Here is a 16335-nt window from a genome sequence, read left to right on the forward strand (position 1 = left end):
TGCAAAGAACCTTTACCTTTGCCCTTCTGATTGGCAACAAAAGCTTGGCCACCAACTCGCATAATAGATCTGTTTTGCCTAGACTGCTCTTCTTGCAAGCGTACTGAAACTAGCTCATCAAATGTAAGGGCATTTGGATTTCCCTTCATCATGAGTCTAAGGGTAGAGGCAAAACTCTAATAAGAATCCAGCAATGCATTGAGAACTGTGGGCACCAATGTACTATCAGGATATATCTCATCCACACTAGCAAGCTGCTCCTTAAAATCTTTGATCTTGGTCAAGAAGTTGTCCATTGAGTCTCCCTCATTCATGTGCTCAAACTCCAACTGTTTACGTAGATATGCAACACGTGCTTCATTGGGCACCTGGTATAATGCAGCAAGTGCATCCCATGCCTGTTTTGAAGTCTTACATGATCGAATATGAGGAATAATGCTTCGCTTCACAGAAAGTGCAAGTGATGCATGTGCCTGTGCATCTCTTCTATCCCATCTCGTTTGAGCAGCAGTGGGAGGTACTGGTGGTGCATGTGGAGGAGCCACATTTGTATCAGATTCTACTTCAGATGTACCTACAGCACTTGGTTGCACTGGTACTTGTGAAACAAGACAAGTTTCACTACCACCACTGACCACATTCCAAAGGCTACTGGTACTGGTGATGCCTCATCATATAGGACCACAATGGGTAGTTAGCCCCATCAAGTTTGTCCTCAGTAGACAACATGTTGAATACATCACTACTGGGAGCCATGACTTTCTACCAAATGCAAAATCTTTCAACACATTGCAGCAAGTTGCCAACTGACTGAATCACCTGCAAAGTGTATGAAAAATAACACAGAGTAGAGAATAGAGTGTTACAAGTATGATGGTCGATGTTGTTGAAGACACTGTAGATACTACTGCACACCAAATCTTTGCTGCTATACAGAGCCCAAACACCCAAAATCGAGCAAAACCAAACCAAAATGACACCTCTCTAGAACATTTACAAAAACCTTACAGTGCCCAAAACACGCCTGAATTGAACCGCAAACTCCAAAAACAGAGTATACTTAGTATACAACACACTACAATGTATACCTTCTTCTCCTAAGAGGGTATCTCAATCGAAGACATAAAAACAAGGTCCATGAGGAGGGAGGCAAACTAGTAGATCAAGTGTCAAGGAAGCTAGCTCTGATACTAATTGTTGGAATTAGGGTTAGGGTTGCAACAATGCACACACAAGATAGAGAAGCTTGAGAGCACACAAACTCACTAGATTAGAATTAACCAATGTGTGCCAACAAATACAAAAGATAAGTACACACCCCAAAACGAGTAGATACAAGGGTGTACATACGCACAGGAGAAAAAAACCACCTAGTGAGGGAAAAAGTGCCCCGCTGGTCCTAAGTGTGTTCACACACATACCATATAATGCTACAGTAAAGAATGCTTTTTGCTTAATTTATTATTTTTGTTTTTATTATTGTGGTTTTTCATGTTCTTAGGGCTTGCACATAGTTTGTATTAGGCTTAGTTTGCATCCATTGCATCAAACAATGCAATAGAATGCAATTTTTAGTGAATGTTAGCTCTCTTGTGTTAAACATAGAACTAAAAATATTAATTTTAGTTTAATTGTGTGTGTATTTTGTTGAAATTGTTTGCATTGGAGTGTTAGAAAGCATTAGGAGTAGCTTAATATTTTTAAACAATTCTTAAAACCATCAAAAAATCCTTGAATTCGACTAATTTCTCTTAATGGACTGGTTTTTATCATTAAGGGTGATTAATCTTATTCAAGAGGTAAAAAATTTAGAAAATGTGTTAATTGGGGTCTAAATTGATCATATGAGTAGTCAAAATTAGTGTTTTTGAGTGTTTTGAGAGCATCTAGATGCATCAAAACACCTAATTACATCAATTTCTTCATTAATTGGAGGAATTTGACTCTCTTTGCTTAATTTTACCTTAATAGAGGAGACCAAAATTAAGAGTCTAATTAATATCCTATTTTAGATTAATTTACACATTTGTTGATGCACATAGATTAGCATTGCCTTGCTCTATCCAATGATGTGCTCAATTGTGTGAATTAATTAAGGATTAGTGGTTAATTAGAGTCCTTGATTAGTATAAGAGAAAAAGATTAGTGAAATAATTAATCTTTCATTAATTTTTAATCACTTTTTTACATAACTCATTAAGGCTAATGAGTATTCAATGAGTAGATGCTTGAGTTGTCAAATTGTCCATTTTGGGGGTCATTTATGAAGGGTGTAAGGGGTGTAATTCGTATTTTCCACTAGACTCCAAAAAAAAAATCAAGAAATGGTTCACGCCGTGAACCATTTCTGCACTTTCACGGCCTAAGGTTTCACACCCTAGAAGTCTACGTCAAAAAACAAAAACAAAAAATGGTTCACGTCGTGAACCATTTCTGTACTTTCATGGCCTAAGGTTTCACGCCCTAGGAGTCCATGCCCAAAAAATAATTTTGAGAAATAGTTCACGCTATGAACCATTTTTGCACTTTCACGACCTAAGGTTTCGTCCTAGGAGTCCGTGTCCAAAAAAAAATTAAAATAAAAAATAGTTCACGCTATGAACCATTTTTGCACTTTCACGGCCTATGGTTTCACGTCCTAGGAGTCCATGCAAAAAAACAAATCGAATTTAACTTTTCCCTGAAGTCCGCTTCACAGCGTGAAACCCTAAGGTTTCACGGCTTGAAACACTTCGTTCACGCCCCCGCGAGAGAAAAAATCCAATTTAACTTTTCCATGAAGTTCACTTCACGCGGTGTGAAGCGTTAAGGTTTCACAGCGTGAAACCCTTCGTTCATGCGGTTTAAAAAATGAATTAATTTTTTTCATAAAGTCGAGGGACTTCACGGCATGAAACCCTTCGTTCACATGGCAAAAAATCAAAATCAAAATCAAAATTGTTAAAATTCGTGGTCTGCTTCACGCCGTGAACTACACCCTGCTAGTTCACGACGTGAAAGGAGGTCTGCCGACCAAAAAAATAAAAATAAAAAACACCCCTGTTTAGAGGTCCATATCTTCTAAACCATATATCCGATGAAGGCGCTCTAGGACTCATCAAAAAGCTGACATCGAGCTCTTCAACTTTGCATGTGGCCATCCGAAGTCAAAATCAATCGTTTTGGCCTCCAACCGACAGTCTCAAAATTCGACCCGAAAATCAAGGCAAAAAATAACCTTAAAAGCACAAAAAATCATAAAAAAACAGCACGAAAATGACGTCAAACCATATTCGGGCTACTTTTTTAGAGTCTAAATGACAAAAATACGAACGACTCAAGGAAACAAAGTTGTAGTACTCCAAAAATACTACAACTCTCTCATACAAGTGTGTTCCAAAATTCCTTTTGGAACACCCTTAAAAACATGCAGCAAAACATGGAAATAAATCCCAAGAAAAATTTTAGACAGTGATGGCAAATGGGTTTTAGGATCTCCTCTTCCATCTGGGAAGTTACTAGCATGCACTTTTTCCAGAAAAATATCTCTAAGGTCGTTCACATGCATATAGCACCTAAGCTAATTAGGGCAAACGGACACCTATTTGACCCAACGAAGAGAACACCAGGCCTCTTGAGGCTGTAAAATAGACTGTAAGAAAATATAAAAAGCAAAAAAAGAAAAAACATGTGTGCTTGCTCATTAAGGAGTAATTACAAAATCAAACATGGCAATGATAGAGGAATTGCCAAGCATCACACAAGGACTAAACCCAATGGTGGTTAACATCTTCGAGCCATTGAGATCTATGCTGCAAATGTACCTCCCAATATCATTGGCCATGCTTATAACAAGAATGTCTTCGGGTTTTACACCACCTGTCACTTCGATCCCACCGGGGCTTTGGTCCCTTACCTAACATTCCCATAAATCCTATAGGTACCAACCCTTTTCTCGATGCCCACACCTTGGACATACTGACTAGTCTAGGAAGGGGGGTAGCCCAAGGACTCAGTGAGTCTCTCCCACCAAAAGCATTTACATACGGCCTCAATGACATACAGAAATGCAGTCGTACAGATTTTCAAAATTATGGGAAAATACAACGGAACAATAGACCTTGTTCAATTCATTCAAATGTTTGAATAGAGATGTGATGCCTTTGGAAGGTACATGCGTTGAACCTATGTTTAGATGGAAATCCTAGTCGATGGTTCATCACATTGATGTCAGCAATCAAGACCAATTTCAGAACCTGAAAACAGCCTTTATCCATGGCTTTTCCAAATAAGGTGATCGGTGGAGTGCACCAAAATAACTCTATTCATAATTGAGCGTACGGATAAAACTCTTAGACTCATGATGTGAGTCATGGGAGAAATTAAACGATTTTTAATTGAAAAGATGTTTCATGACGGGCTTAAAGAAAAACAGCTTACACAACTTGATCATTGTTTCCAACCCGGAAACATTTAATCAATGTTGTAAAGAAGCAGTACATTTAGATGACAACATGCTGGAAGATGATCATGCTACAAATTGTTCCTCACATCTAAACCAAGTGAAGCAATGGCAAAAGAAAGATCGATCTCGGAATTATCATTCCCCGAATTCTATGCAGCTTTGCTTTTAAAAGCTTACAACCAACATCTATAAGAGAGGATGAGATCCTTCAAAAACCAAACATCCTTAATGCCTCTACAAGTGAGAAACAAAATGCCTTGTGTTAACTGCAATCACTATGACCATCCCAATCCCCATTGTGCATACAAGGTACCTGTTTTTTTGTACTACATATATTGTAAAACCTTTGATCATGATAGTACAAAGTGTCCCAAGTCATCAACAATTGACTCAAAACCTACATCTCCTGTGTACTAAACACAAATAAAGGGTAGAAACTGCTCAGGAAGTGGTTAATCAAACACTTCAGTGTTTCTATTGTCGTGGACCTCACAAAGTGGACCTCACAAAATGGCAGACTGCACAATTTGGAATACTTCCATGCCCATAGTCACTAACACCTTGCGACCCATGTGTGAATGATGTGGCATTGATCACATGTTCCAAGATTGCCCAAGACGAGTTGCTTCAATACAACTTCTCTCACAAAATACAACTCTTAACATCTTAAGTGTACAAAACATGCAATTGTTCACGATACCCTTGAATGTGCTTACACACTTACAAGCCAAGGCACATGAAATGGTCAAAAAGAATGAAAAAGACAATACCTCAACATGGGTAGAAGAACATGTGAAAGATCCCTACCCCCTCCGTGCGCAATGAATTCGGGGGTGCTAGCAACGCTTGTGCATGGTAGAGTCTCTCACTCGGGGCCTCGCCCACAGATATCCGAACACAAGAGACTAATCCCTTGGTTCTTCCAAAACCAAACCCGGAAAAACTTTCCTCGCCCAGCAGACATAGGCGATTCCTCCAGGATATTTTATTCTAATGTAGTCAAGGTCTTCACTAACCAAATTGATCCGACCAAACCCATAATTCTAATGGTCAGATCAAGGAAGAGACTTGCACTTGGATCATAGAGACCAACGCTTTTTTCCTTGTCAAGAGGCACAGCCCTTGATTCTTTTCCATAGAACAAGGACTATTCGGGATTTACTTCATCTATCGTAACATAACAGAATTGAGTCTCATTTTAGGGCTCCATCAGTCCAGCCTAACCCCATCCAATCCCATGGGTTATCCAACTGCCCAATCACTGTAGTGATAGGATCCATTTAGGAATTTGGTTATGTTTTGTCCCGGGTACCAAGGAAAAGAGTTTCCAGGCCCCCTAGACAGCGCTTCAAGCAACTCCAAAAATATCTAGCTTGAGTTCCAATTTGCAATCATTCCTTCATCGGTGTACCTATGACATCATTGGTAACTAGAACGCTCACCACCTATTCACTCAGGGGCCTTTTCAATAGTTCCTAGCTCATAGTACCCGAAAATATAATCACATAAAAAAAATCCAGATGGACTCTCCATTGAAGATCAGCAAAATCAACCAACAGATCCATATAGAAGAGCCATGGACTCGTCCGTTTTGAGGACCAGCAAGGCCAATCAACCAGATCCATACCCAAGTTCAGAAAACAACTCTAACTCCTTATTCCATTTTCTTCCTCGATGCATGTGTGGGTATCTTCTTGGCAACCCAGAGCCCAAGCACCGTATGGTCAGCACCCTCTAGGCTCCTTTTCGCAAAGTCACCTAGCACTTCACTCATACGCCGCTTCCTTGGTCCCTCATCCACCGTATTGGAAGCTCACCATTTAAATTGAACCGAGGTTGGTCAAGACCTCGGCCGACCTTGCTACGCGAGACGTCCTCCATTGACTCTTCGTCAACTGTTGCAACTTTATCACTTAGGTCTCCACCACGATCTCATTCATAAGATGGTCAAAATGCTTCCCCAGCATTCTTGACATAAAACAATCATTTAAAAGCAGGTCTCATAAATACAGTTTCTAACAAACTCTCATCTTTCCACATTGTTCCACATTATTTCTCGTTATTCCACATTCTTCTACATCAATTCAGATTGCTTATTCCACATCCAGTCATATGTATTCCCATTGTCTTTCATCCATTCTCATCACATCATATTACATCTCATCACATCTATCCTCATCACATCACATCACAACATATCTACATTTCATCTCATCCATTCATATCACATCACATCCATCTACATTCATTTAGATCCACATCACATCCACATATCATCACATCATGTTCACATCTATTTACATCACTTCACATCCATTCACATCTACCCAAGTCCACATCACATCACATCTCATCTATCCACATCATATCTCATCTATTCATATCTAACCAGATCCACATCACGTCACATCCATTCACATCTCATTACATTCACATTCACATCTCACCACATCCACTCACATCTCATCACATCCATTCACATCTCATTACATCACATTCACATCTCACCACATCCACTCACATCTCATCACATCCATTCACATCCATCACACCCATTCACATCCCACATTCATTCACATCCATCCTCATCTTATCACATCTTGTTCACATCCATCCACATCATATCTTATTCATTCCATCCACATTACATCACATCCACATCTATCCATATCACACCACATCCATTCACAGCTCATCACATTCATCCACATCCATTTGTTTATTTAAATTCACATCTATCCACATCCATTCATTCATTCACATGCATATCTATCACATCACATCTCATTCTCATCCATTTACATCACATCACATCCTTTCACATATCATCACATTTTATTCGCATCTCATCACATCCACATCCATATCCATTTACATCACATCACATCTCATCCTCCACATCTCATCACATCCACATCCACATCCATTTACATCACATCACATCTCATCACATCCAATCACATCTTATCACATTGCATTCACATCTTATCACATCGCATTCACATCTTATTCACATCGCATTCACAACTATTCACAACTTATTCACATCACATTCACAATTAGTACCGTTTTCTGCTTTCGATACCGATGAGACTTTTCTAAGTTTCTGCCAATTGCTTGGCCTAGTTAAAGGTACTTTTTCTCAATGGATATTTTCATATTCTTTCTCAAATTTTTTCAAGTGAAATATATTCCATATCCTTCTTTTTAAGTAAAAGATTCATGGGATTTACAAAAATCAATTCTACCCATATTTCCCAATAAAATTAATAATGCTCAAAATTTCACTTTTGATAAATACTCATAATTTGAATTATGCCAAAAATTCCTCTTTTACCATTTAATTACTTGGATCTCAAATATCATGGAAATTCCTCTTTTGCATAAAAATAAATTTACCAAAATTTACTCTTTTCTCATAATCAATTAATTATGCATAATTACAAAAAAATTATTTCTCATGAATATGATGAAAATCATTCTTTTTGCATAGGATGTCCAATCCTAGAATATGGTAGGAAGTCCTCTTTTAGCATAAAAATAAGATATGTATTATTTTCTGAAAATTTTACCATAGTTTCGCCTGCTATTACTGATAATTCTTAATTTTTTTCTAAAGAATAAAAGCTTGTAATGAAAATATGATAGTAGTTCTTCTTTTATGCTTAAAATCAAACTATGAATTAAAATCATAATTTTAACCATAATCATAAACCTAATTATGATTATCCCACTAGATTAAGCTAATTCCATTATTTCTCTTTTTCCAAATTGATAGGATAATCTATTTCTCATTTAGAATCAATCAAAGTAGTTTTTAACTACTTATAAATAATCTAAAAGAAATAACCATTATTTTGTTAACACAAAATCATAAAAATACCATTTTCTTAATCTCTAGCTTATCAAGCCTAGAGTTTAGCTTTGAATTAAGAGAGTATCATTGAGAAGCATCCTTTTTCAAGGGATTTAGCCATAAAGATGGTTATTCTTTTAGAGAGAGAGATTTACTTAAAGAAAGCATTACAAATAAGCATAAAGATTAAATTTCTCTTAATTAAGTATTAAGACTTTAAGGAAAAGCTTGATTTTAATTAAAATAATCATTTAGAAAGCTTCTCAAGCTTGAGAGGGATTGAGAAGAAGAAAGTTATTGAGAAAATTGGAAAAAAAAACATAAATTTGATTTTACCTCCAAGTTTGGCTTGATTCTCTAATTGCAATGAAGCCCCTGACCAATAAATTGGTCCACCAAGAGGAGAAGAGCAACTCCAAGAGTTGTTGTAGAGAGAGAGAGCTCCAAGCTCCAAGAGAGAGAGAAAAATTTAAAGGATAATAGAAAATATAATCATTTTAATATAACACTGGCATAGTATAGCAGCAATATTCAATTACAAATGACTGAAGGTCTATTTATAGGTTAGGGAGGCCACTAACCAAGTCCAACTGGGTTCTAGAATTTTCCAGGTCCAATTTGACTCAATTTGAACAAGATTTGGACCAAAGAGAGGAGAGATAAAATAATCACATTTTTTTTGCATCATTATTCTAAAATATCTCATTTTTTTAGTAATAACTCATAATTTTTAACTAATAAACCTTGTACTCAATCAACTCTTCATCTTATGTGAGAATTTACTCATTTTTGGGTATTTTCTTTTATTCTTTGGATTTATCTCATCCCAACACTTGGATTAATCCAATTAGCCCATTGGAACCTTAATTGGACCATAATCCAAAAATTTCTGAAAATGTAGACCCTTAGGCTAAGGTCCCTTATACCATTTTCAATTATTTCCTAATGCACATTGGAAAGTTCATTTTGTTTCAAGGGAATACCTTTTAGATACTAGGAGGATTTTTATATCCAAAGATATCTCAATTTAGGATTATCTCTCTCTAGATATTTTCTCTCTCTAGGCCAAAACAGGGTAAAACAAAATCTTTCTTCTATTTTAGAGAGGGGAATAATTACAAGAACAGAGAGGGGAGGTTCTTACACCTTTACATCTCAAAAGTTGGAGGGAAGAATCTTACAACATGCTTTAAAGCAAAACCCAAAATAGAAAACAAAACCTTCTAAATCCAAGAAAAACAAGAGACAACAAACTATTGAATCCAAACTTGAATTAAAGGATAGGGAAAGACAATGGAGGTCATAAACCCAAAAGGGAGACATAAACCCAAAAGGGTAAAAAGCTACACATGATGTAGAAGCATCCACATCAAAAGCCACCACACAAACCACAAAACCTATATGTGCGACACAGGATACAAAATCCCAAAAGAATATTTGATCCCGTCGTGGGAATACATAAAGAAAACCTGACAATCCAAAGAAAGTCAAAAGATAAAACAAGTTTTAGTACGTCTCTTAGTAGTGAGGATGAAACAAGTTCAGACTCTTCACTCAGTGCACCTCTTAGACTAATCAAGAAACTAGAACCCACCCAACCACCCCAAATTGAAAATCATGATCACATGACATATGCGGAATGCAAAAAGCAAGCTCAGGAGAGCATGCTTAGCTTGGTTGAATGTCTTACAGGATCACCAGTTGTGATTGAGCCTAATAATGCCAAACCTAAAAGCAACCAGTTATGTGGTTGAGAAAGCACGTAAGGAATTCGATAATTCCCTTACAAAACTAAAGCAGACTCTCAAAACCTCATTTGGAGGAATACTCTTCTCTCATGGGTGGTGAAGCCAGCATAACATCAGCACATGCACCTCTAAGGGCTCAACATGAGTTATACCAAGACATAAAGAGCTCCATAGAACAAGATTATGAGGATTCGCAAGTTTCCAAACATACCTCATTTAGAATTGTCAGAGGGCCAAGTGTGCCAGTGTACACATTGGCTACTCTTGAAAAAGCTGAGAGCCAAAAAGAGGATGAAAGTGAGTGGGAATATGAAACAAAAAAAGGATCCGAAGCTGAAACATCCATGGTTCCTCTAGAAGATTCTATCATGGTATGGTTAGATTTCCCTATACATGCAATGATATTAAGTGCAAGCGCATTGATTAGCCCTTGAGCTAGTCATAACATCATGAGAATAGACACTTGGGTGTCATTGGGACAACCTAAACTCATCCCTACAGACAATAGTCTTGCAATTCTACAATTGCTATTATGGGAGAACGAGACCATAGAGGAGCTAGAACTTCCAACATATCTTACTGAAAAGATTCCTAGGATTTTTGTTGGATTGGAAATTTTAAATAAAATCACCACAACTCAAGCACAACTTTATCCAACACAAGACCACAATCTCATGACCCTCGAGTTATGGGATTTGTTAGGTCAACTGACACTCACGGCTCATCCTGAAAGAATTCCCTTTACACAAGACTTGAACATGCCATGTTGGGGTACTTTGAACATACAATGTATATTGAAACTAATCCCCGTACTTGCAAGTTTTTTGTGGTTGAGTATGTGTTGGAAGCAGATTTTATCTTGGGGTATAAATGGACTATTGCTGCCCAAGCACCACTGTGCTTTGCTAGTGATAGAGTCATCATGATGGTCAACGACAAAAAGTTGACAATACCATATTGCAAGGAAGAGGATCCAACTTTAATGGATTTCTATGATACTGAACGCAAAAGGTTACAAGCCTCTTCCACAGAAGCCCCTCTACACAATGACCTACCATCTACGTCAAAAACCAACTCTGATAAAGCATCTACTCCTTCAACCCCATCCTCACCCCAACGAAGTTAGATGCCAATACCTCGCAATCAACAGCTATTCATGAAGAAGTTCCCACAGCATAACCATCTATCTCTAACAAGGAACTCAAAGGAAAAGCCTCGGAGCCTATGCCTCTTCATTGAGACAAACCCCACCAAAGGAGACAAGCGCATGCTTGAAAGCCTCATCATCGACAGCCACTCCACAAGAGACTCTAGCCTCATCATCGTCAACAATGCCCATCAGTCTCAAACCTATAGCCTCAGTGCCAACCAAAGTCAAGGAAGGCCCCAAACCTTCCACATCAACCCAAAAGAAAACTCCACCAAGACAACCACAATCAAGGTATCTTTATGGTATCAAAATGTGGGTGGAAAAGCAGCTACTATCGCCCAAGGCTACTACGAAGGTGCCAATCAAATTTGGGTTCCTCGACAGTCAAAGCCTCTTCCTTAACACAGCACTCAAAGGCCAAGGAAAAAGAAAAGTACTCTACAACACCATCCACCACAAAAGCCTATGTGAGTTCCTCAAAGAACTCCACCAAGTCAGCGAGTGTGGGTTCCAAAAAGATTACTGCAAGCACAAGGGTACTACGAAGATAATACCAAATCTTGGATTCCCAAGCACTTCACAAAACCCTCTATGCTTGCACAAAGAAGGAAACCTCGGCACCAAACGCATTAACCTCGGCACCAAACGCATTAACCACCAATTTATAAGGTTCCTATGCATGTGCTTCAACAACAAGGATACTATGATGGTAATCCCATCATATGGTTGCCAAAATCGAACAACGTGAAGACAGCATTACCACTGACTTCAACCCCAACAGCTTCACCTAAAGTTCAACAAGAGTGGAGACCCAAGCAACACCACGAAAGTAACTCAACCACTCTCGTGCATTCAGCACCTACATAAGAGCTTATGTGTTCAAACAACCCCAATGGTAACCAACCAGCAGTCTTACTTACCGCCTCGACAACATTTGAGCCAAAAATTCAAAAATCAATACTCATGTCTACAACGGAGACTTATGAGCGCATTAGAGACAAACTCACAATGCTCTTGTCACCCCTTTGGATGTCAAGCATAAGTACACAAGAATATGTTGCTCGTACATCATGCCCTAGCTAACCCATAGAATCATTTCAAATCAACAACTCTCGAGGTCAAAACCTGCAACTTCACGGGGTCAAAACCTACAATTTCAAGGCCTGCACTTTCACGGCCTTAGACCATTTCATGGAATTACCTTTTCATGGCCTGCACTTTCACAAGATTCCATTTCACAAAATTACCCTTTCACGGACTGCACTTTCATGGAAACACCATTTCACGGGATTAACTTTCACGAGATTAGGCCATTTCACGGAATATCCCTTCACACAACCAAAAAACTTACACTTTCACCGAATTAAGCCATTTCACGAAATATCCCTTCACGGCCAAAAAACTTTCAATCTCACAAGTTCAGGTCTCTCACGAATTAACAATCTCACAGCTTAAGAACCTGCACTTTCACGATTTAAGCCATATCACAAATTAAGCCATCTCACGCAACATTAACACTTTCCCACCGATCTTCAATAGCCATTATATATTTATTAAGCTTATAGATTACTATTTTTTTGGATAAATTAATGTAGCAGCTGCTCCATGAGTACATATCCATACTCATGCACTGGAGAAAATTTGCACCAAAGCCTCACCATCGACAACTTCTAGGTACATCTGTGGATGGAGGAGCCATGGTGGGCGAAAGCCTGATCAATGGTATCCCCATTGCTTGGAAATTTCTTTCAAATTCTAAAACTCTCCAATTGACGCTACCATCTTCACAAATCAATGATCTTCAATCCTTAGTGAAGAAATCTATATTAATCTCGCAAGTCAACGTAATTCTTTCAATCCTCACCAACAAGTGGCTATTTCAACACAGAGCAGTTCAATAAGAGTCTATATGACTCAATTCTTGTACTTCATGTATATCTGCTTCATAAGAGCACTTAGAAGAAGCATGCAGGAATAAGTCCTACTCAACAACATTTGACAAGAATCCTTCCACACAAAGGGACATCATCAAAGGCCAGTTTCTTCAAGTGATGAATGTCGCTTCAATGAATCAAATGAGGAACTGAGAATCACCATCTTGTTCTGATGATTATGTCTACGTTCCTTCGGATCCTTTCTTCTCTTCTCTCCCATTATTAACATCTCTTAGCGTCCCCACTAACACAAATCATATGTAATCTTGCTTATGATTGCCAAAAACAGTGAGCCAAAAAAAAAACATGCTCACAAAAATATATAAAAATGCAATCACTCACAAAAAACCCCACCCCCCATTCCCTTAGGAATTCCCAATAAACCACTAACCTTTTCATTCACTAACTGACCTTTCTCATTCCTTTCAGATGAACTAAGACCATTCAGCGTGCAATCAACATCAATGCCATCAACAAAGCTTATCTATTCTCCCCACACAAGGGTCTTCAACGCGGTGACGAGGACGCAATCGCCATTCCTAGTTTTAACAAGAGCTACCGCCATTATCTTACATTAAGGAGTCACGCGATAGATACACCAAAGGGTCACACATTCATAAGTATATATAATCAAGGATAGATGTGGAGGTGGATGAAATTAAATAGCCGAGCTGGTGTGTGTAGCATTTCAACATTTTGCATGTGTAACATATTTGTGAATACCATTGTGGTCATTTGTACAATGTATAGAAGGATGTGTGGGCACCTCCAAGTAACAAAGGTGAAATATGGATAGAATGAGTATCACTTTTGAATCTCATGAAATGGAGAGAAAGGAAGCACATCACACACGAATTTTTGTTGTCATATACAAGCACCCTTTTTGTTGGGTTACACATAGGAATAATATAGAGAAGATACATAACCATGTATTCCATGATTCCCTCCAAGACTTGCAATCAAATATGTATACATCTCAAGTCTCATATTCTTACAACTTTATAGAATTAAAATAATTGATGTTAAGGATATTTGAAATCTTATATAGTAGGGAACTATAGAAGGTAAAGATCTATCCTATCAACTACACTTTTTGTTCTCCTTACTCCAAAATAGGGTTTTTTGTATGGCCACCCACAACAAACCCAACAAACCCAATAACTATTCTATAGATTTCATGTTGATTGGATGAGTTTAACCATCCAACCATCATGGGGGACATGCTTGTGTATAAGAGTGACACCATCATGGGGAACATGCTTGTATAAGAGTGACACCATCTCTGTCACACCCAAGTACACAAGTTAATCATGGGTAAGAATTTCATGATTGAAATCTGTAGTAGTAGGAGGGAACTTGTCTTCATAATATATGGTGTGCTGCTTTCTCAAAAACTATTCACAACCTATTGGGAGGAGATTAGAGCATAAAATAACAAATTTCTACTAGGGGAGAAACCAAATATGATTGCCTTGGGGATAAGGATATAGAGTTGACAAGGGGCTTTCCTTTATAACATAGGCAAGACTTGTAGAGTCCCTACTATGCTAATCCCTACTAATTCTGCTTCATCTAAATATCCATTATGTTGAGGTTCTTGCTCTTGTCTGAGATGATGGGGTTTCCTAAAAATGCATGATGGGCAATCATGCAATCATGGTAATGATCAAAGTTTATTTGCTATAGGAGGTTTGTGAAGGAAAGGGATGCTCCTTTTGTTGCTGTTGTGCTAAATCCTCATTAGAGGGCCTAATTTGGCATGCTCTACTGCTTCAAAGTCTCCCCGGTTCATGGTCCCAAGCCACTTCCCTCCATGCTCGATTATTAGAGGAGGTACAAATCTTGCATGCATAGTAGTGATTGCAAGATAGGAAAGGGACATCAAGTAATCCCTGTTATGGCTCACCCTAACCCTCCTTGAAACACATCCAATACGAGATTACCTGGTGAACTGTAACTGTCATGAGAGGATCTTTCCAATGGCCAAGCTCGTAAACCTTGAGGTCCCCAAGCTCAACTCCTTGAGAAGAAATTCCACCGCGCCTCCCACCACGAGCGTTGTCACACTGCTACGTTGCACTACAGGTACTCGTCCCTTCTCTCACCTTACTTCACTCACACACACTCACTAGCATGCATTAGGGAGAGAGATTAGCAAGAGGATTAGCAATAGCAAGACTCAATTGAACAATGGGAAAGTATGTTGTATTATGAGAGATATTCACTTATATACATGGCCATAAGTGTTCACACTCAAACTGTGGCCGACCGGGCACTTTAGGCTCATAAGAGGCCTAATGCTATTACAATGGCTACTCTCATAATATATCCATGAAGTACATCACTTAGGACTTCATCCTAACTTGCTACCACACACTCTTGAATCGCGAATCGCAACAATAAATACTCCATCACACCATTATGGGCGTTGTCACACTGCTACGTTGCACTACAGGTACTCGTCCCTTCTCTCACCTTACTTTACTCACACACACTCACTAGCATGCATTAGGGAGAGAGATTAGCAAGAGGATTAGCAATAGCAAGACTCAATTGCACAATGGGAAAGTATGTTGTATTATGAGAGATATTCACTTATATACATGGCCATAAGTGTTCACACTCACTTAAACTGTGGCCGACCGAGCACTTTAGGCTCATAAGAGGCCTAATGCTATTACAATGGCTACTCTCATAATATATCCATGAAGTACATCACTTAGGACTTCATCCTAACTTGCTACCACACACTCCTGAATTGCGAATCGCAATAAATACTCCATCACACCATTATGGGCGCTTTTCCAAGTTGTAGGTTTGGACATACAGCTTCCTCTGGTGGTGCTGGATGACATCAAATGTCCAGACACTCTGCAAAACAGTCGCTTTTCTTCCAGGGCCAATAACTGTTCCAATCGGTGTGCTTTGGATTTGTTAAAAAATAATCAGGCATACACCACCACTCTTAAGCTAGGTACCCCAAATTCCATTGGAACAACCGCCTCCAGTCCTCCGTAGACACCATGGAAAACGGTGTTTCTCTTGTTGCTGACTTGTAAGCTGTCTGAAATGCCCAAAGTGTGGAACACAACTTTTGATCCCAATCTATCTAGTTTTCATTGACCACTTTCTTCAAGATTCTCAATAGGATTCATCCTAACCATTGGCTTGTGGATAATATACTGTGGACTTCTTATGAATAA

This window comes from Cibotium barometz, chromosome 17 (genome assembly GCF_041138505.1).
Source record: "Cibotium barometz isolate CiBa-2024 chromosome 17, ASM4113850v1, whole genome shotgun sequence".
Lineage (NCBI taxonomy): Eukaryota > Viridiplantae > Streptophyta > Polypodiopsida > Cyatheales > Cibotiaceae > Cibotium > Cibotium barometz.